General features: G+C 40.5%; 1 protein-coding gene, 1 long non-coding RNA gene and 1 other non-coding gene across 5 annotated transcripts in view; 1 reads left to right on the top strand and 2 right to left on the bottom strand.

Moving 5' to 3' along the window:
- The window catches only part of NEK11 (NIMA related kinase 11), a 278031-nt gene that overhangs the window by 243657 nt on the left and 12563 nt on the right, over nt 1-21811 (top strand). The window lies entirely within an intron of this gene.
- On the bottom strand, nt 9337-13940 carry LOC125922010 (uncharacterized). The gene is made up of 2 exons (XR_007457555.1): nt 13716-13940; nt 9337-9482 (listed from the first exon to the last, which is right to left on the bottom strand). It is a non-coding gene; the product is annotated as an uncharacterized LOC125922010 (long non-coding RNA).
- On the bottom strand, nt 11159-11261 carry LOC125922202 (U6 spliceosomal RNA). Its single transcript, XR_007457636.1, has one exon. It is a non-coding gene; the product is annotated as a U6 spliceosomal RNA (small nuclear RNA).

The raw sequence follows: 21811 nt of genomic DNA, 5'->3' as shown, positions 1-21811 counted from the left end.
GCTTGGTGACCAGCAAATGAGGGCTTCTTGCCCAGGGAGCAGTGGTTCCAAATTTACTTATTAGGTTTAAGAGAGCCTTTACAGAGCTGGTCAGACTTCTTACTCAGCTGTGTCAAGGTCTACAATCAATTAATTGTGTTTTTCTTGAGAGTCTGTCATGTGAGGTGCTAAGTGCCTTGAGGTGCATAATGAGGGAGACACCTTACACCCTAGCTAAGGAGACTGGGCACCTGAAGTGTGATTCACAAGACCGAGGAGAATGTCAAACACCACCTGAGTGCAGCCAACACCCAGGGAGTTCAGGAGAGGGGTCCGTCTTTTCCAAAGGGATGGACACGTCCATGCAATGCTCACATGATGCCTTCTCACTCTCATGGACCCGTTAACGTCTACTTGCCTGGCCCAGGAATTACTTATCTCCTTTCTGTGAAGGTGAAGCTCAGCTTCATTATTGCTAACCCACATGTCAGCCCATTTGTCTCTGGCCCTTAGGTCTCAGCAACTTTGGCTCAGGCCCTATGTCCATGTCCTATGGTAGTTCACAGCCCTTTCTGGGAGTTCTGAAAGTCCCTACAAATTGTAAATATCTCATCTTCTGTCTCCCATGTCTCCATGCTGCACCATATTGGTCTAGACTGAAAATCTAACCTCTTCATCCATTTTCCCCAATACTCCTACTTAACCAAATCATTTGTGAGGGCACTAGACTTTTTTGAAAATTTGGAAGCCAGTGATAAAGGCATCGTGTCACAAAGACTTAAGGTCACTTAGGCACCCCTGTTCTTAAAGAAGTGCTCGGTAGCCACCTGTTGCGGGTCCGCTCACTGGAAAGCAGGCTCTGAGATCGTTTTCCTGCAGAAGGTTTCCTGCACGGGGGCTGGCTCTCTGGATTCACTCGTGTTGGGGGATGGAAGGAAGGCAGACTGAGCAGAAGGAGAAGCTGGGCTGTGGTACTGTCTCATCAAGGCCTCGTTTGGCCAGAGGGGATGTGCTAAAGCTGGAATGGCCCTGCAAAGTTGTCCCAAGTTGGCTTGAGGGGACTAAGCTTGAGAGCCCTGTGCACACCAGTCACAGGCTGCAGGGCCACAGAAAGGGGTGTTCGCCCTGGCACAAGGGCAGCTCTCTAGAGGTCCAGGGGCTGAGGGCTCCCTGCCATGCCCACTAGCCAAAGTTGGGGAATGAGACTTCAGTCCTAAAGGGGGATCTTGGGATACAGCCCAAAGTCCGCTATACTCCCAGAGGTCTCCACCCCAGCTTCACTCCAGTTTTCCAGCATCTTTTGCTTTCATCCCTTTCTCAGGAGTAAAATAGAATGTTCTCATGCCAGGCACCTTGGCAATTCCTCTACTTCTTGGGCTTTTGCTCCTATCTGTGTCATCAGGATTTCATCTTCCCTGAAAAAGTCTTCTCTAGGTATTTTTTCAAAATACTGTGTGTGTGTGTGTGTGTGTGTGTGTGTGTGTGTGTGTGTGTATACACCAACCGAAGCTTAACACACGTGCACCCGAATTCCAATTGTTCCATTTCAGTAACAACAGGGCGCATCATAGGTAAATCGGTGTAATGAGCAGAGGTGGATTTTAGGATTTGAATGACCTAAATTTACAACTTAGCTCCCCTTCTTATGTTCTGGTTTTGGACAAGTCCCTTTGCCTCTTCAAGCCTTGGTTTTTTCACCTGCAAAATGGAGAAATAATGAGCATAAGTACTATATATCACTCTATTTAGTACTAAGTGGGCACCCAATAAATGCTAGATGGCTCTTTTCACACCTCTTTCTGGATCTTTCAACTGCCACCCAGCGGGCCCCTGACTTTATGAATTGGTATCTACTTGACTATGAAATGCATATTCTTTTTTTCTCCACACAAAATTGAAATCCTGCTCCCAAGCAAACAGTCCTAAAGAGGGCCCTTTAACTGTGTGTCAACTGTAAAACAGATGTCCAAGTCGGGGAGTGGGGACCAGGTGGGGGCACAAGTTCAAGGACTATTTAGGTAAGAAGTATCAGAGCTTCAGTCTTCCTAGTATCCCTTGTTTACTCTTCCTTGCTGATGTATTTTTTTTTCCTTTTAGAGCCAAAAATCAAATGTGATACTTGTCTTTGATTACCATTAAGATCATGCCTGAATTGTAGTAAATTTGTACTTTCCCAGCTGGGGCAATAAGCATTATTTTGAAACAATTAAGCACATTTAGGATAAAGCTGTAATAAATTCACACAGCTGTTCCTATATTATTTTGAAATATCTTCAATCTGTTTGATGCTGGAAACCCTAAACACCTCCACGTACTGCAGGTTAAGCAGGAAGTCTCATGTTATTGCTGTATTTAGAGCTTTGACTCTAATAGTTTTCTATTTGCCAAATTAGAAAAAGAAATCATGCAACCCAACCTTTATAATTCCCAGCCATGGGACAAGCTGTCACATCTGGGCTCCCAACCCACAGGACCTTAAGAAGAAGGCAGACTCCTTCTGACAGTACAGTATGAAGATATTGGCAAAGAAATAATTGAAACAAATGTTATTTTTGATTCTTGATAAGATGGCATAGAGTCAGGGAGTCGCAGCTGTCCTTCCCTAAGCCCCTCTGGGTGTGAGGGACACAGGTGACAGTGTCACCCTTGTATAACCTGAGTGTGCAAACGGAATAGCCAGAAGCACCCCGGGTGGAGTCAGATACAGAATAATGGGCAAACCTTAGAAAAACTGGAAGAATGCCAGAATCATAGTGTTTTCAATTCCATATGAAAGAGGTGTTTTCTGTGCACCTGTGCCCACGGAAACCGGCTGGGTGGGCGTGGGAGCAGGTGTGCTCCTCAGTGAGGCTCAGGGTGGTCTCCTGCTGCTACGGTGCTGCCAAGGTTTCTGCAGCTCCACCAGAGCTCTCTGCACCCGATGACGCACCAGCCTCAGGACACCTTGTAATCACACCCAGACTCCTACACATCTGCCCACCTCCGTAAGAGCAGATAACTGCTCACTGGCTAGATCAAGATCTTCTTCATCTACCTCTTATCCTGAACCTCCTATTTCAGGATAGCCTCTCAGGTTACCTCAAGTTCCAAGAAATGAACCAAACCCTCAGTAAGCAAGCGTTGCCTCTCGTTTGCCTTTGGTGGCTTTTGTTGAGCCCCTGTTGTTTGCAGAGAATAATGAAGAGAGAAATGGAAGACAATCTTTGCCTTTGAGAGACTGAAAATCTACTTTACTTAAAAATTTATTCTCTAACACTATGTCAAAAAGGATTTGAAAATCAAATTACCAGTTGACGCATATGAATAGCATGCTTTGCTGATCACAGTTTACCTCTAATACCTGCGAGAAGTTTGTTTAATCCATTTTCACATCCTATGTACTATCATAATATACACATCACATCATAATATACTATATATATATATATATATATATATATATATATATATATATATAATATGAAGATCAGAGAGAGTGAAGAAGTCAGTGTGTGACCATGGTTGCTATGGCTGAGTGTGTAATATGACCCCGAGCTTCCAGAAAGTCAAGTCAAAAAGGGGAAATACAATACAATTCCTAGTTCTCATTATTAGGAACATGAATGTGGGTCCTCCTGGAAGATAGGGCTCCTCACATGGTGTTTTATACATGGCATATTGAGTAAACTCATATCCTCAACAATCCTCCTGCAGGAAATGTAGATATGCTTTTATAAAGGTGGCTTCTTTGGTAAAATAAAAAGCTGTTTTATGATTAACTAAGCCATGTAGTTTTCTAGGGGTCTAACTCCATTTAAAGGTAAAAGATTACCCAGAGAATTTACAGTCAATTGATTTTAATTAGAATTAAATGTTTGCTTCTCATTTTTTAAATTAAAAATATGTGACCCTTGAAGAAAGGATAAGAGCAAAACTGAAGGCAGATTTTAATTTAAATTCTCTGAGGAATAAATGACAGGGATGCCCTTGGCTGATTTGATGAGTATGTTTCCCTATTATCATGTGTTAATTAACTAATAGTGTTTTGACTTTCTATTTTTATGGTCATCTCCTAATCAAGGAGTGTTAAAGTACAGTCACTGTTAGAGATGTTCTAAGACAAGCAGGACACAGAAAAACATCCACTCATAACTTAATGTGGAGCCTCATCAGACTCTGGTTAGGGGTTCTGCTCGGTTGGTTTGCCCATACACAGGCAGTAGAATCTTACCATAACCGCCAGGAATATCTTAATATACTAAAATATGCAGGGGTTTCTTAACTCAGAACTCTTTAAAAACATCTCAGGGATTGTTCAGTATGATCAACTTTATCCTCTGGCATGTAAACAGCTTATTAACACAGAATATAAGAACAAATTCTGATGGTTAAATGAAAGAGTGCAGAGGATGAGGGAGAATGAGCACAATAAATCTCCATCTTCTCCAAGAATTGGGGATTACCCTTTTACAGTGTGACTCTTCCAGTCTGGGCTTCATTTTTCTCCTCTTTGTATGATACACATTTTGCTGGTAGTCTTCTGCCTACTCTGTTCTGGACTATGATATCTACTCTTTGTATCAGTTTTTTTTTTTACAGTTTGCAAAAGTTATTTATACTTGCACCTGGGGATTCTCAAGATTCAATTTAAGTGTTGTCATTGTTGTCTGTCTTTTATATATAACTCATGCACCTTCTAAAGCATTCTGTAAAATGCCAAGTACTACTTAATCCCCCCAGTATGCTCTGTTTGCTTGGCATATAGCTCTCTTTAATACAGACTCCTGTTTCTCTGCATGAATATTCTACCTGCCATGGTATTGGGAAAAACATATTAAAATTCATTGGAAGAGACTCTTTCCCACTTGAGTCTTTCAGAAAACCAAAGTAACACAAGTTGGGGCCCTGAAATTGAAGTTGTTATTTAGTCTATTTTAAAAAAGAGGAGGGGGAGGAGGCAGAGGAGGCAGAGAAAGAGGAGGCGGTGGAGAAGGAGAAGGAAAAAGAGAAGAAGAAGAAGAAGGAGAAGGAGAAGAAGAAGAAGAAGAAGAAGAAGAAGAAGAAGAAGAAGAAGGAGGAGGAGGAGGAGGAGGAGAAAGAAAGAAAGAAAGAAAGAAAGAAAGAAAGAAAGAAAGAAAGAAAGAAAGAAAGAGGAAGGAAAGAAGAAAAGAAAGAAGGAGAAGGAGGAAGAAGGAGAAGAATGAGAAAAAAGGAGAAGGAGAAGGAGAAGAAAAAAATCATTGGCATGAAAAGAATCATTTCCTAGTTGAGACCAGGCTAATGTGGATCTGCTGCTATCAGAGGCATGGACGCCATGACACTCCTCTCCCCCTGCTCACAGTAGCTCAGGAAGGTGTTCTCATTAAACAGAATTCCCAGACAATGACATTTCATTCCCCCCCCAAATCACACCAAGATTCTTCATAGACTGGTACATTCAGATACAAGAAAAATGCTTTCTAATATTGTTTTTTTGTGACACTAAATCTACTCATTATCTGTGATAATGAGTAATGAGTAAATTAACTTAGGGGGTGAGTCATTTGCCAGACAGCCTGAAGAACATTACAGAGAAAACTCCCCTCATGTTCAGAAATGTGAGGGTGGAACATTGAAATCTGAAAGGCAGATATGATTGTATGATTTCCTTGTTGCATTTTGTCAATAGAAAAAAGATACTGAGGGGTGCCTGGGTGGCTCAGTTGGTTTAATGTCCAGCTTGGGCTTAGGTCATGATCTCATGGTTCTTGAGTTCAAGCCCCATGTTGGGCTCTGTGCTGACAGCTCAAAGCCTGGAGCCTGCTTCACATTCTGTGTCTCCCTTTCTCTCTCTGCCCCTCCCCCGCTCATGCTCTGTCTCTCTCTCTCAAAAATAAACATTAAAAAATTATTTTTTAAAAAAGAAAAAAGATACTGAGATGATTTGACAGGACTCTTTGATTCATTGCTGATTTCTCAGCACAAAGATCAGGCGTTCAATAAACAACTAGTGGATGAATGAGTGGATGAATGAATGAAATATGAGGACATTACAAAAATGAGTTCCTTCCTTACAGCATCCTTAAATCTGCAAAAGATTGCTCATAAATCTCTGATAACCCCCTGGGTGGATCGTGAGTGGGCTTAAGGTAAATGGACTATAGGGGCAATTTTCAGATATGCATAGGTTGATTTTCTCTGGATGGTATGTAGGGCTGCAGTGAGATGCAGTTTTCATGTGAGGCCTGACATGAAGTGTTTCGAGAAGACAGTGGGGCCTTCAAGGTGAATTCTCAGGTCTAGGTGGGGAGAGATTTTGTAGACAGCATCACCGATGAATGATTTCACTGTTACCTTCTAGAGACTTCATTTTATTTTTTAAATCTCTTGCATCTCAGAGGTTTTTTGTTGTTGTTTGTTTCTAATTTAAAGAAATTTCCTTCTTACATGACCAAGATACTTTCAAACTTAGAGGTGAAAAGCAATGGCAGAAGCCCTGGCATTCATACCTTCTGAGTGTCAGCCACAGTGGGATGTGTTTCTTGGCTGTTTCTGAAAATCAATAGAAGAAAGTGCAGTGTGTATCTATACGGAAAAATGACGAATACAGGGACAGACAGGAATTACATAACGACACACTGGGGCATCTCAAGCTATTTGCATCATCCAAACTCTGCTCTGAAATGAGCTTTGGAGCTGCTGTTGCCCTGCCATTGTGCAGCCAGCATTTGCTTCTAGCCTCCAGCATGAGCACCACCTGCCTCTTCAGCCCTGGTTAGGGAGCAAGAGATATCCACTGGCCCTGTTATTTCTTCCCTCCCATGGGCTCCACAGTGGATCAGTGTGGTTCCTGGGATCCATCATCCTTCGTTTATGTGTATCCACAACTGTATCAGTCCTTTGGGTTTGGAAACCTGGGACTCTCAAATCTCCTCTGTGACTCACCAGCTCTGTAGCTCTCTCACAAACTGCCTGAACTTTCTGAGCCTCCTTCTGCTCCAGAGAACGGGAAAGATAATGTTGCCTACTGTCATTTGTTTATTATGAACCTTGAATTAAATGCAGTAAAGCATACAGAAACACGCCGTTGTACTCCATGGTGTTGGCTGAATATTGATGAGTGAATAATGTTTAGGAAAATGGATGATTATGCAAGAGCAGAAGTATTAACGTGCTAAGGCAGTAGATTTGCCACTTGGAGGGACAATCTTTGAAGGGTATAGTTCTTGAAAACATTTAGTGTGTGCAAATCAGTAAAGTCTCGTGGTAAACATCCTGGAGAAGGTGAGGATTTAGCAAAAGTTGTAAACCACTGGCTGGTGGGTTAGAGAGCTATACTGGCTAATTCAATATAAGACCACAAAGACTAGAGATATTTTAAACTTTTTTTTATTAAAGAACCGATTGGCTTAACTTATCTTAGGAAAATATTAGAAACTATCATAAATATCAGGTAGGTAAGAAAAGCTCAGAAAGTAACCAGACTATGGTCACCCAAGAACTTATGAGTTTTGTCCATAAAATTGTAATCACCCAAAGGAAAGTACCTAAAGCCAAAATGAGGAGGAAGAGTTGATTGAGGATGTGTCATTGCCTTGAGATATTAGAAGCTCGGTTCTTGGAGTCAGGGAGACCCAGATACAAATTCTGACTTTGTGCCTCTAAACAAGTATATGCCCTTGAGCTAGTTGCCTTAGGTCTTTGAGATTAGTTTTATCGTCTGTAGACAAGAGACAAGACAAAGGAAGTATTTACAGTCCTCACTTTGTTATAGACAAAGCGAGAAATCTGAAATGTTTCCTGTCACTGTTGCCATATGCAATCTTGCTGTTTTAAACCAGCACAAACTAAAGGATCTCATGAATGTGTGTGACCAGGACTTGTACAACCAGGTGTTTCCTCCTACAATGACTGTAGTGCAAAGTTCTGGGTGCAGTCCTGTCTCCCACGTTGTCATCTGAATCAAGTAGCATTTCAAAATTGTGCTTTTACTAAAAATAAATGAAATGACAGTTTTTCCCACTCATCTGAAAGGTTTTCAAATCAGGATACATTTACTGTTTAGTCCATTCTATAGAGAACATAGTGTCAGCTGCGAATCCAACAAAGCTGGCATTTATTCTTTCAATGACATAGAATTCTCTTCATCTAACCATACCTGGAGTTCTGGTTGTGAATCTCCAGATTCATCTCCAGAAACCTCTCATTGTTTTCTTCCATCTTCTCCATAGAAGAAACTGTGTGTGTGTGTGTGTGTGTGTGTGTGTGTGTGTGTGTGTGATGTGTGTGTGTGTGTGTTCCATTAAGGAAGTTAAGTTAGAGAATACCATAACCACCATATCAGGTCACTCTACATCCTATCTATCCTTTTAGAGCATAAACAACAATAGATGGAGGTGGAAGCTCATGGAACCATTTACAAGATACTGGATTTTTCCTGTGCTCTGATGTTCCAAATAAGGATCAGGTAGTTTGAAGCCATACCTGATTCAATAACCAAATTGCACAACAAATCTTACAGGAAAATCTTTTGTGCTTAGAGAATGTTGTGTCTTGGAAAAGAATCCTGCCCAGCCTTTCTCAGCTTGTCTATCAGTCGGGGCCCTATTAAGAGAAAGAAACCACACCAATTACTTTAATGGAGAGAATTTAATATAGCATTGTTATCCAAGTATTAGGGCAACTAAAAAGACAAAAAGATGCTGGCATATCATGGAGCAGCAAATGTGGGGAGCAGCTACCACGTAGACCTGGAGAATAAAAGGAAGAGGCTGGGACCATGAAGACTCAGAGGCTCAGAGGAGGGGCCCACGGACCAGGGTGCAGACCCCTGAGGAGGAGCCATTGCTGGGCCATGTTGGTGTCTCTGAACTTGAGGAGAGGCTCCATGGAATGGTACCCAGATTTTGGAGGACAGGGTGCCAGCCGCTGGTGCTGGTGTCTCTGAATGGAACCAATGAGGCTGGGTCCGTGAGGAATGGAGACACCGTACACTGAAGTGAGCTGCTGCTGGCCGGAAGACCGAAGATGTGCTGCCACCAGGGCATCTGATGGAACTGGAGGTCAAATCCCTTTTTTCTGCTCCAGCTTTCCCATTTTCCTCCAGAACCTTCTATTAATGGAGCCTAATAAGGGGCAGTGGGCAAGACAAAAAGGTCCACAGAGTCTGGGGCCCAGCATCAGAAGAATGAGTCCAGAAGAGTGGGTTTGGAGCCAAGGCAATAGGTTAATAAACTGGCACCACTTGCCAGCCCATCACACCTCAGAGGCATTCTTGAAACGGACTGTGTTCATGTGCTCCTTGCTTTGCCACGAACCTTCAGCAATTCCTTCAACATCTTTGGTGGGACAGAGCCTTGACATTAAGTGGTCCTGGGACAGGCTCTCTCAACTCCCATGTTTCTATTTCTTTTAAGTCATTAACACAAAACATTTTTATGGCTGTCTATGTGATATGTAAAGATAACTCTCCGCTGTTGGTTTTTCTTTTGTTCACCAGGTAGATGTAGTTTTGCGGTTGTTGTACAGTTTAAACAGCTTGATTTCTTGAAAAAAAGAAGAAACATTATGCCTCTCTGACTTTTCTACTCAAATAGAACTTTTTAATGCAAATTAAAGTGTGATTCAAGCATAAAAACAACCTAATTGCTAATCATATTTTTAATGATCCCTTATTAGAGCAAAATTTAAAGTGAATACAAGCATATTAGAAGCTTTTCTTATGTATCCTTAGTCTGTACCTATCACTCATAAAGCTAACCTTGCATGTCCCTCCAGGATTGAGAGAAACACACACTTTTACTCACGTTGAACCTATTTCCTAAATGCAAACAACAGCCTCAACAGGTGACAAAGTTCTTAAGACTGGCACTGAGTCTTGTCTTTTTTATTATGTTTTGAAAAGGAGACTATTCATTTACTAGTTTCCCTAAGGCTCCAAGCCTGAGCTTTTGTGTGCGAGCACGCACATGTGTGTGTGCTTGTGTGTGTGTACCAGTAACTTCATGTCTCGCTTTCCTTAGGCAGAAACTAAGAGAGGGAAAATCTAGGTGTGCCAGCATCAAACACTGCCTGGCTTGGATCAGAGAGGTGAAAAATGTTTCTGTCAACCTCAGCTTGTGAATTTTTAAAGCTAGCATTTGTACTTCCCTTGATTTACAAGGACTGATGGCAAAGAAATCATCCCACAGGAAGAATTAGATATAAAAACGTCCCAGTTCCCAAACATACATCAATAATCCTAGCTTTGCCACAACATAACGCTTCTGAAAACATTTCTGTGGAACATTGGAAAGTTGTAGAGGAGCCTTAAAATGGTTTAATTCCAAAGGACTTTAACACAGGGCCTTTGGGCAATAGTTCCCATTTTGTCCTCACCCAGCATGGAAAGCAACAAGGTGTGGCCTCAATCCTGCCAGCTGCAGGTTGTGGGCACCTTCAGGACTGAACTTAAGGTGGGCACTTGCCACTTAAACCTTGCACAGTGTCAGCAGCACCAGGCGCTATGTGAATGAAGGAAACGTTGGTGGACTCTGTGACCGACACCATTACTAAGTTTTGGAGATGAAGCAAATCAAAAACAATCTGATCTCCGGATCAGGATTCCTGCAAGAGTAGAAGAAATAAGCATGGGTTTGAGTGAAGCGTCTGGTTCCAGTGCTGGTGTGGGCCAAGCTGAATTGGGTGGGTGACACAGTAGTAACGGAAGGAGCCAGCTCACGACTTTTATCACCTTGTATGTAACATTTACAGAAGGTATTCTTGGCTCCAAACGGTAATGCTTACAGCCCTTCTCACTGCTTACTAATGCTTCTGCCTGTTGTTTCTGGAAGCTGGCTTGTCAGCTAAGTTCTGTTCCTCACAGTGTGGTCCCAGACCAGCAGTGTTGCCCAGAAGCCCATTAGAAATGCAGGTTGTCAGGCCCCATCCGGACTTATTGAATCCGAACAAGCTCCTCAGGTGAATCCTGTGCTCATGAAGATTAGCAATGCACATCCAAACCGTCCTCCCCAATATGTCTGACTTGCCCCACACCACACATTTACAGGTATTTCCCACAACATTCTGCTTCTGAGTTTTTTCCATCTTTATTGAGATATATTTGATGTAACGTTACGTAAGTTTAAGGTGTACAACGCGATGGTTTGCTATATGTATGTTTTGTGGCATGATTGCCACGACAGGCTTCATTTATACATCCATCACCTCTCACAGTTACCATAAAAATATAAAACGAGTCACAAATCTGTGTGCCATCTTATGCAGAAGCCCTGCTAATCTCTGTGTCATTCCAATCTTCGTCCATATGCTGCCAAAATAAGCACTTTGCTTCCATCTGAAGCCCATTTCCTGCTTTCTTCCCATTCCCTAAATGCCACATAAATTCTTCACTGGCCTTCACCTTACCCTGACTTTCCCTCTGTCTCTTTTCCCATTAGATAAAATAATAAAGATGGAAGGCAGAAAGGGAGGGAGGAAAGAGAAGGAAAAAAATGAAAAAAGGAATGTAGGAAGGAAGAAAAAGTGGAAAGGGATGTAGGGAAGGAGAAAAGGGGACCTCATTTACAATCATGTCATAGAATGGTTGGGGTTCACGAGATCTATTTCAAACACATACACATATACACATAAATACAGTTGGTCTTTAAGCAATGCAGGAGTTGGGGCCCCAACCCACCACACAATTGAAAATCTGCATATGATGTTGACTCCCCAAGAGTTAACTAAGAGCCTACAGTTCAAGGGAAGCCTTACCAATAACATCAACAGTCGATTAATACATATTTTGTATGCTATAAGTGTTATATACTGTATTTTACAATAAAGGAGGCTAGAGAAAAGAAAATGTCATTAAGAAAAATCATAAGGAAGAGAAAATACATTTGCAGTACTGTACTGTAAAATATCCGCATGTAAGTGGACCACACAAACCGTTCAAACCCATGTTGTTCAGACATCAACTCTGTATCCCATCCAGTGTTCCCACTTTATTTTTTTAAGTTTATTTATTTTGAGAGAGAGAGAGAGAGGGAATGGGGAAGGGGTAAAGAGGGGGAGAGAGAGAATCCCAAGCAAGCTCTGCACTGTCAGCACAGAGCCTGACACAGGGCTCAAACTCACAAACCATGACATCATGACCTGAGCCAAAATCAAAAGCCAGACGCTTAACCAACTGAGCCACCCAGGCATTCCTCACTGTTTCCACTTTAAAATGAAGCAGTTACTTTCATACACTGTTGAAGTGAATGTTAATTGGTGCGATAATTTGGAGGGCAATTTGGCAATGTCTATTCAAATTTTTTAAATGGACATTCTCTTTGATCTGGCAATTTCAGAATTTATCCTACAGAAATACTTGCATACATGCACAAAAATGTATGTATCTGTTGAAGGGTTGTTTTAATAGCAAAGAAGCTATAAATAGCCTAAAGGAATCAATAAGAGCTGTTTTGAAAAATCAACATGTATCTCTGCAGCGGAATACTATCCTGGCATTGAAGATGAAAAGAATTAATGAAGATCTGTGTGTGCTTATGTGATGAGCTCTCTATATTATCAGCTGAGAAAATGTACAGAACAATAGGGATGCTATGATCCCATCTGCATGTTATTTTTTAGTGCATGTGTGTGTATGTGTATTCATGAAACAGTTAATAACTTTATTTACATCCAATGGAATATTCTACAGCCATTAAAAATACTATTTTGGCAGAATTTTAAGTAATTTGGGACATTTTTGTGATATAGTGCTAGGTAACAAGAAGGATAAGATATTGGTGTCAAGGTTTTTCACCCTCACCTTTCTCGAGTATTTCCCAAGGCTATTAAATATTAAATAGTCTAAAAATATCGTTACTTTCTCTATAATAGCTTATTCTTGAGTTTTAGGCTTTCAGTTTTTTTCAACTCATGTATATAAGGGAAATATTTTTTTACCTAATGATGTTTTCAAACATTTCAAACAATTTAACTTTCCTAAGATAAGTGTCTTGCAATTCCTGGTTTGTAGGATATGACCTTTTATTATAATTACTGGTTCATAGAATGTGACTCCTGATATTTATTGCCAAATTGGTTTTTATGATCCACAAAGATTTTTACACTTGATCTTAGCCAAAAGGCCAAGAAGCGATATCCACAAAGATTTTTAATGTAATATCTTCAATTCTTGGTAATGTGATTGGTTATTAAAAGTCACCATTTATTCAACAAATTTTAACAGATTTCTCTTTTTTCATGTTTATTTATTTTTGAGAGGGAAAGAGAGAGAGAGAGAGAGAGAGAGAGAGAGAGAGAGAGAGAAACAGAATCCGAAGCAGGCTTCAGGCTCTGAGCTGTCAGCATCTAGCCCAATGCGGGGCTCAAACCCAGGAACATGAGATCATGACCTGAGCCGAAGTCAGATGCTTAAAGGAATGCCTGAGCCACCCAGGCACCCCATTATTCAACAAATTTTTATTTTAATTTATTTAATGTTTATTTATTTTTGAGAGAGAGAGAGACAGAGTGTGAGCAGGGGAGGAACAGAAAGAGGGAGACACGGAATCTGAAGCAGGCTCCAGGCCCTGAGCCATCAGCACAGTGCCCGATACAGGACTCAAACTCATAAACCTCAAGATCATGACCTGACCTGAAGCCAGACACTTAACTGACTGAGCCACCCAGGAGCCCCTCAACAAATTTTAAAACTTGGGATAAAACAGTTGTTAATGCCTTCTGTGTGCCAAGATCTCTTAAAAGCACTATGCACACCATTACAAATAATACATGATTCCTACCTTTGCTCCTTAAAGCGTGATCCTGGGCCAGCACGCTTAAATACTTCATTACACTCTGATGGGATTCATAGAATAGAATCATAGAATATGATAGAATGGTCTTAGAGTACCATGGAACACAGCATGCCTACAGCATAATTGTGATAAGAATAAGAAAGGGACTAGATTCTTACACTTACCTTTGACTCTTCCTTTCCCACATTCTGACTAAAGAGTGGTGTTAGTTTGTGATAGGGAAAAGCTCTTCTTGCTGTGATCAGAGTTAAACCATTACCTGCATTTGACTATAACAAGGAAGTAGAAAAGAAATTCACCCTAGTTTGTCATGTCAGGATTTGGCACCATTTATATATTTCACAGATTCGGAAGGTGATAAGCCTCCTTCAAGAATACATACTTTCATCCTGAATCTATAACCAAACCTGACCTTCTAACACCATTTCTCCCTGGCTGCTCAGAATAGAAAAATGGTTATCTAGCCTTCAGAGCATTTGTCCTAACCTCCAAAAAAAAAAAAAAAAAAATCTCCAAGGAAATAGAACAGCCCAGCCTCCACAAATAGCACTTGCTACTCTCTTGATATTCCCTAGGTCAAGAAATTCTAAATTGAAACATTATAATTAGGTTGATTAAAAGAAGCTGCCAGTGTTTCGCTGCTCTTTAACCTGTGAAAGTGGCAATTTCATATGGTTCAACTAAAACCTGCAATTTAATTCTTCCTGTGTCTTCCCAAGTGTATCCCAAGACAACCCATATATTAGACCTAATTGAAACTTTATTTCACACCAAGTGGTTTTTGCAGAAACAAAGAAAAGAAGACAAAATTATTAACATGGGCTTATGCTTGGTTGTCACTTCCCAGTCAGATCATCAGTAAGATAAAATTAGAATACAATATTTCCTGAAATGAAGGAAAAAACGATTTCCTGCTTAGTCAAAAAAGAGACTTGTAGCAAACCCAGCAAACTACCAAACAAACTGTAATTCAGAATCTTCAACCTGAGCAAGGTTGGTGTCTTCCTCTTGAAACAAACATGATGCTGAGAATGTGTTATGAATACAAGATTATTACCAACGCAAATCTGTGCACCAGGTCTCCAGGGAGAAGGAAAGGGAAGAGGGGAGAGAGAAAGAGAGAGAGAGCTTTAGTCTGAAACTGATGGAGTTCCCTTTCCTATGACTCTTATCAGATTTAAACTCATGTTGTAAAAAAGCAAATTTAGGGGCGCCTGGGTGGCTTGGTCGGTTAAGCGTCCGACTTTGGCTCAGGTCATGATCTCACACTCCGTGAGTTCGAGCCCCACGTCGGGCTCCGTGCTGACAGCTCAGAGCCTGGGGCCTGTTTCAGATTCTGTGTCTCCCTCTCTCTCTGCCCCTCCCCTGTTCATGCTCTGTCTCTCTCTGTCTCAAAAATAAATAAGCGTTAAAAAAAAATTTTTTTTTAAATAAATAAAAAAGCAAATTTAGTAATTCTGCAGAGGGTGCTGGTATGCGAAATGATGCCTCAGAGCTTGGTAAGCTGGCCTGATTGCATAAAAGCCTCAGAACTCTGTCAAAAGAGAATTCGTAGCTTTAAATGCTTTTTGGAGTCTTGCTATTCAAAGTGTGATCCAGAGTTCCAGTCATTGCTTCTCAAACTCTCAAGTGCCTACAAATGACTTGGGGTTTTGTTTTATGGTGGGAAGGGTGCTTTCTTGGTTTTGTTGGTTTTTTTTTTTCCTTTTTGGTTCAAAAACTTTTGTTCTTTATTAAGAGTATAAACCGTTTCCTAGAAATTCTTGACTTCAGCTAGTGTGAATGAATATGTAAAGGAACTGTGATCTTTTCTCTTTTTCTTTTTCTTTCTTTTTTTTTTTTTTGTCACCATGATAAGTATACTCTTTAGTCCCCCTCACCTATTTCACCCATCCCCCTGTCCTCCTCCCCTCTGGTAACCATCAGTTTGTTCTCTATAGTTAAGAGTCTGTTTCTTGGGGCGCCTGGCTGGCTCAGTCAGATGAGCATGTGACTCTTGATCTCAGGGTCCTGACTTCAAGCCCTATGTTGGGTGTAGAGATTAGTTAAATAAAAACTTAAAAGAAATCTGTTTCTTGGTTTGTCTCCCTCTCTTTTTCTCTTTTTTCCTTTGCTCCTTTATTTTGTTTCTTATATTCCACATATGAGTGAAATCATATGGTATTTGTCTTTCTCTGACTGGCTTATTTTGCTTAGTATTATACTTTCTAGATCCATCCATGTTGTTGCAAACATCAAGACTTCATTCTTTTTTCTGACTGAATAATATTTCATTATATATATAATATATTTAATTATGGATAAATATGGATATATGTGTACATATATTTACATACCACATCTTTATCCATCCATCGATGGATACTTGAGCTGTTCCATTAATTTGGCTATTTAAATAATGCTGCAATAAACTTAGGGATGCATGTATCCCTTTGAATTAGCGCTTTTGTATTTTGGGGGTAAATACCCAGTAGTGCAATTACTGGATCATAGGGTAGTTCTATTTTCAATTTTTTGAAGAACCTCCATACTGTTTTCCACAGTGGCTGCACCAATTTGCATTCCCACCAACAATGCACAGGGTTCCTTTTTCTCCAAATCCTTGACAACACTTGTTGTTTCTTGTGTTTTTTTATTGTAGCCATTTTGACAGGTGTGAGGTGATAGCTTATTGTAGCTTTGATTTGCATTTCCTTGATGATGAGTGATGTTGAGCATCTTTTCACGTGTCTGTCCGTCATCTGTACGTCTTCTCTAGAGAAATGTCTGTTCGTGTTTTCTGCCCATTTTTTAATTGGATAATTTGTTTTTTGGGTGTTGAGTTGTATAACTTCTTTATATATTTTGGATACTAACCCTTTTATCGGATATGTCATTTGCAAATTTCTTCTTCCGTTCAGTACCTTGCCTTTTATTTTTATTTTTTTAATTTTCTTAATGTTTATTTATTCTTGAGAGAGAGAGACAGAGCATGAGCAGGGGAGGGGCAGAGAGTAAGGGAGGCAAAGAATCCAAAGCAGGCTCCAGGCTCTGAGCTATCAGCACAGAGCCCAAAGCGGGCTCAAACTCACAAACTGCAAGATCATGACCTGACCTGAAGTCAGATGCTTAACCAACCCAGGTGCCCCTGTTTGTTTTTAAGTTTGTTTGTTTGTTTGTTTGTTTGTTTAGACAGGGATAGAGAGAATCTCAAACAGGCTCTGCGGGACTTGATCTCATGAACTTCTAACACCATGTTGAATAAAAGTAGTGAAAGTGGACATCCTTGTCTTATTCCTGACCTTAGGGGAAAAGGTCTCCATTTTTCCTGAGTATGATGTTTGCTGTGGGGTTTTCATATATGGTCTTTATTATGTTGAGGTATGTCCCCTACAACCCTACTTTGTTGAGAGTTTTTATCATGAATGGATGTTGTACTTTGTCAAATGCTTGGTTTTTATCCTTTCTCTTACTGATATGATATATCATGTTGATTCATTTGCAAATATTAAACCACCCTTGTATCCCAGGAATAAATCCCACTTGATCATGGTGAATGATTTTTTAAAATGTATTGTTGCATTCATTTTGCTAGTATTTTGCAACTATTTTTATCAGATATATTGGCCTATAGTTCTCTCTTTTGTGTGGTGTCTTTATCTGATTTTGGTATCAGGGTAATGCTGACCTCATAAAATGATTTTGGAAGTTTTCCATCCTCTTCTATATTTTGAAAGAATTTGAGAACAGGTAGTAACTCTTGTTTAAATGTTTGGTAGAACTCACCTAAAGCTGTCTGGTCCTGGACTTCAGTTTGTTTGGGGTCTTTGTTATTACTGATTCAATTTCGTTGCTGGTAATTGGTCTGTTCAAACTTTGTATTTCTTCCTGCTTCAGTTTAAGGAGGTTATATATTTCAAGGAATTTATCCATTTCTTCTAGGTTGTCCAGTTTGTTGGCATATAATTTTTCATAATATTCTCTTACAATTATTTGTATTTCTGTAGTGTCAGTTTTCTTTGTCCTCTTTCATTAGTGATTTTGTTTATTTGAGTTCTCTCTTTTTTTGTTTTTTTGTTGTTGTTGTTGTTTTGTTGTTATTGACTCTAGCTAGAGGTTTATCAATTTTGTTGATCTTTTCAAAGAACCAGCTCCTGTCTTCATTGATCTGTTCTATTGTCTTTTTAGTGTCGTATCATGTATTTCTGCTCTAATCTTTATTATTCCTTCTGCTGTTTTTTGGGGTTTTGTTTGTTCTTCTTTTTCTAGCTCCTTTAGGTGTAAGGTTAGGTTGTTTATTTGAGATTTTTCTTGCTTCTTGAGATAGACCTGTATTGCTATAAACTTCCCTCTTAGAACCACTTTTGCTGCATCTTAAAGGTTTTGGATCCACTGTGATCTTGTTAAATGCGGATTCTGATTGAGCAGGTCTGGGGTGGGATCTAAGATTCTGCATTTCTAACCAATAGTCCAGAGATGTGATGCTGCAGGCAGGACCCCGTTTTGAATGGTGAGGTTTCAGTAAAGCAACCTGATGGCCTTTGCTCCTTTTTTTTTTTAATTTTTAAATGTTTTATTTATTCTTGAGAGAGAGATGGAACATGAGCAGGGGAGGGGCAGAGCGAGAGAGGGACACAGAATCCAAAGCAAGGCTCCAGGCTCTGAGCTAGCAGCACAGAGCCTGACACAGCGCTCGAACCCACAAACCATGAGATCATGACCTGAGCCAAAGTTGGACACTTTACCGACTGAGCCACCCAGGTGCCCCAACTCCTTTTTTTTTTTTTTTTAAATCAACAGTCTCCTTTTTTTAAATCAACAGTCTCATCTTTCAGGTCTCATACTGAGCTCAGCTGAGTCAGGAGGCTCAGCTCCCCTTCAGTGTCCTTGCTCTTTCCTCATTCAAATCTTCCTACCTATAAAACGGGGTTAACAAACCCATGCCGAGTCCATTGAGGCAGAATCATAGACTTTCCCAATAGGATGAAATTTGGAGATTATCTGACCCAGCCCTTCCCCCTGCCACCCCCACCCCGGCCTGTGCCTGAAGGCCCCTACCTGAGATCCTGCTGATGGAGTTTGACTTCTCCTGTCCCACTGGACTCCTGGAAGCCCTGCACGATATGGGCCTCTTGCAGATACTTTCAAACAAGTGAAAGGAGCTAAAACGTCCATTTCTCAAAAACACTCGGCAAACGTCACCTTAATGAGGGATCTTCTCCTTTGGCTTCAGGACAGGAGACAATTAAGAAACCCAGTGTTTCCAAGTGAAAGGCATTAGGAGGTTCCTGCCTGTCCTGCCCGCTCCCCACAGCATGTGAAAGCCCAGCTCAATTTTCATTTGTCCCAACCTGTCGAGAGCAGCTGTCAGCTTCGATTATTGTTTTGCAAACTCATTTCAGCCTTTTAATGCAATTCATGGGAGAATGAGGTATCGATTCCCCATTCTCAGTTGTTTTTCCTAAGGCCGGCACCACATTGGCCTTCCTGGTGTCTCTGTCTCCTCCCTCCCTCTCTCCTCATTGCTCTGGAATGCATGTCACATTTCTGGTAAGCGTGCTGTGATAAACCCCTCCATAGTCATCGAAGGAGAGGTATAATAAAGGCAATGTATGAACATGTTTGAGAGACAAAGAGATGAAAATCATCATTTTTTGTTTATGGAGAACTGTTTTAATTTAGACATAAAATGATACAATTCTAATGTAACTATGCCTCAGGGGTCAGGACTGGAAAGGAGTGTTCTCATTTAAGGAGTCTGCTCTCTTTTGTTCTTTGAATTGCTGTAGCACCATTTTAAAAGTCCAGCAGGTCCTCTTGGCACTGAGAGTCCCGATGACAATTTAGCCAGTAAATTTCACACCATGTGTGGGTAATTCTATGATTTATTGTCCAAACTGGGGCACTTTTGACAGTGGAATGGGTACCACTGGTGATTATACTCCCATGCCAGGCACACACTGAGACTGTCTCAGGTTATTGCAAACATGGACAGCTTGTAATGTGGGACCCAGTGACAGTCTGGATCCTCTCTGCATTGAGAGGTAAATCTGTCCAAGAAAAACTGCACATAACAGAATTAAACAGGCAAGGAAGATTTTTTAAGACTGTTGCAACAGGGGAGAGAGAGAGATTGAACTCAGCCCCACACAACACACGAGCAGGGGATTTATGGTCAACGGGCAGTATTAGTGGGGTCAGCGTATGGAGAGTTACTAATAGGAACTAGGTTAGGTATCAAGTGTAGGGACTGACTAAAGTTTGGTCAAGGAGGGAGCCCTTGGAGAATCTCACCAAATGACAGGCAGCTTTTGAAATTCACTCTTCTCCCAGGAAACTCATAGTTTCCCACATCTTGTCCCCAACAAATTCTTCCAAACATATTAATGTTCTAGTTTCTTTTCCTTTGTGATTTCTTTTTATTTTCCTTTGCAAATCCAATTGTTCTTACTGTGTTTGAATAGGAAATTTATGTTAGTTTCAGGTCTTTTGCTTCTACTTCAGCAAAGCCGTGGTAAAAATGACTTGAAAAATAAAAAATGTGGTTTGAATTGATCAAGGGAAACACAGTTATAATTCAGCTAAGAAGGACTTTGTTGAGCAGTCAACATTTCATGGTGCATGGTTTAGGGGGGCTTAGTGAATAGAAGGAAAAGCAAGGGAATTTACTTTTTCTATATTTCATATGTATGGCCATCACACTGGGGGCCCAGGATAGGACCCACTGTCCTTAGTCCCATTCTGGAATCTCTGCCTTTGTCTATACAATGAAAGTGTTTGACTAGATGAACTCCTTGGTAACTTACAGGGCTTTTCAAAAGTTCCAAGTTCTAATTTTTAAATCATTCTATCCCTCTCTGGAATATATCTTCTTATTATAAACATCCATCTTGATGCTATTATAATGGACCAAATATGAGTGATGGGAAACCAATCTGACAATAATGATGTCAGGTCAGAACTGTGTCTGAAGAGCTGAGTTTCCCAGGTGTGTTTATGTTTTGTAATTTAAGATATAGTGAATCCAAGGAGGTGTGTGCAAGAATGTTTGTAGCAGCCTTATTAGTAAAGGTGGGCAGGGGGTGGGGGAGAAACAGAAACAACCCAAAATATACTTCAGCAGGTGAACGAATATAGAAATAGTCATGGAACAGCACACAGTGAAAATCAATGAACTACAGAAGTGAAGGGGATAAATGTCAACAATTTTAAGCAAAAGGGGGCAAGGATATGTCAAATACCACGCAAAATGTAAAACCATACAAAGCAGTTCTACTTATTTCCAAAGAGCCACACTTATATAGTAAAAGTAGTTTTTAAATGCTCGGTGATGATAAAACACCAAATTCAAAATAGTGGTGACCTCTGGAGACTGGAAGGGGTTTATGATTTGGGCAGGGAATTCAGGGAGCTTCAGCTATATTCGTTATTGCTTGGTTCCTTACACTGGGAGTTAAATATGTGAGTGTTCATTGTATTATGCTTTATACTTTTTGTCGAAAGTACAAACATTTTATACATCCTTATAATAAAGTTAGGAGGATCATGAAAAGATATAGCACAAATCTGTTTGTAGAGATTGGAAACAGTCTCAACAAACTTGCTCAGCAAGTCTCAGCAAGACTATCTCGAGCCTTTGCTATAATTTTTTAGTAGCCAAGGCCAGCAGCACACACTGGAATCTTCCTGCTACCCGCCCTGCAATTACAATACACCAGACAAACAAAACACTTCGGTGTACAATTGCCAAAAGCACTATTGGTCGGATATCAGTCTCTTGAGCTGCAATTACTTGTATATGTAATTACTATTGCCATTTACTTATAATTCATGCTGTTCTGAGGAAAGTCTATGAGAAAACATATGGGTAATGAGATATAAAATTGAGATTGGATGCCAGATTGAGAAATGAATAGTCAACTCTGGAAATAAGCACCAGCTCAGCTCTGTGCTTTCAGGTGGTCTGCACAAGAGGAGAACCCCGACGAGCTACAAAAACCAGGAGAGTAGGAGAGTTGAGTTTTTCTTCCTTCTGAAATTTGGGGAAGAATTAATCGCTAGGACCCTTACATAAAGGGCACTGGACCGCTTTGTGCAGTGCT

The sequence above is a fragment of the Panthera uncia genome, chromosome C2 (assembly GCF_023721935.1).
Source record: "Panthera uncia isolate 11264 chromosome C2, Puncia_PCG_1.0, whole genome shotgun sequence".
Taxonomy (NCBI): Eukaryota; Metazoa; Chordata; class Mammalia; order Carnivora; family Felidae; genus Panthera; species Panthera uncia.
This window is presented reverse-complemented; position numbering and strand designations above follow the sequence as displayed.